This window comes from Poecilia latipinna, unplaced genomic scaffold (assembly GCF_001443285.1).
Source record: "Poecilia latipinna isolate Pla-1442-1.1 unplaced genomic scaffold, P_latipinna-1.0 Scaffold2038, whole genome shotgun sequence".
Classification (NCBI taxonomy): Eukaryota; Metazoa; Chordata; class Actinopteri; order Cyprinodontiformes; family Poeciliidae; genus Poecilia; species Poecilia latipinna.
Window position 1 is genome coordinate 1 of NW_015114654.1, and position 1356 is coordinate 1356.

Here is a 1356-nt window from a genome sequence, read left to right on the forward strand (position 1 = left end):
ATAGTGAGTAATATTTGTCCTTTTTCTGATAACATATTAAGCCTTTCATTAATCTGAACTCAATCTAGTACAATGTGCTCTGTGGCTAATAGCAGCAGATCTGAGGATTTTCAAAAAGACTTTAAAGTTGAGCTGGACTGTCATTATTTCATTGTTACATTGTTTCTCCTAATACTGCATGACATATTTTAAAAAATTAACTAATCATCTCAAAAGCAGACCTTGAATACTGCTTTTAAGGAAGATGTATGTTTGGATTCAATGGAACTAGTAGATCATCAGCAATTAATAAAGTAAATATTACTTTTCAAACTATACCACTTATTTAATTTTACCACAAAGGGGCAGCAAAGATGATCTACTTCTGAACCGCAGATCTTTGTGAAGAACTCTTTGTTGCAACACATGCTGCTGATTCCAACAAAAATATTAGAAAATGCTGCATCTGTCCACTAGGTGGCAGCTGAGAAAGATCAGATCATAAAATGTCTACAGAAAATACAATTGTTTGTTGCAAAATATCAGCAAGTAGGAGAAAATTTTTATTAGTACTCTAAGCAGTTACATGCTGTAATCTGTGAGACGAGTTCAGAAAACAAGTAAAAAAAATGAAGGTTTAGGAAAAGGTTAACTGAACATTGAAAATTACTAATAATATAAAGTTACCTATAGTTTAAAAACTTGCATTCGATCTAAATTCTATTTATGGGACAAAATGACACATAACTTAAAATGAAAAACAACAGGATGGGTATTCTTAGTGTTAAAACTTTTTCAGGAAAAACTGAGAATGGTTTGAACTCTTCAAACACTGAAGGTGCTACGAGGGCTAATGTGTTGGCCAGAAACCAGCTTGATCTAAAAACACATCATCTGTGGAAATACTGGGGCAGAGTGACCTCAGCACTGACTGCATTCAGTGTCCAGAGTCACTGAGTCCTGCAAATAAGTCACTAATGTTCTTATTATTACTCAGGCATCTGAGAAAAGCTGCTAAAACACACAGCTGTACAAGTGAAATGAAGATACCTCAGAGAATTCAGCTTACAAGGGAAGGAAAATGATCTGGGCAAAAATAAACATTCATGTTGAGCAACAAGAATATCAAAGTTTACTGTAAATCTTTAACTTTGCAGTTCTATTAAATTTTAAACTAAATAAATCATGGTCAGCTGGTTCAGAACAGTCTAAACATGTTTGCATAAAGTGCAGTAAAAGAATCTCAGCCTGGATAGATTTTTCCCCTTAAGATAGAAAAATAGAAGTTATCACAGTAGAATAACACAATATTAAAACTTGCAAAATATCAGAGAGATAAAATTATGCAATTTAAAAGAACTGAAAAATAAGATTAAG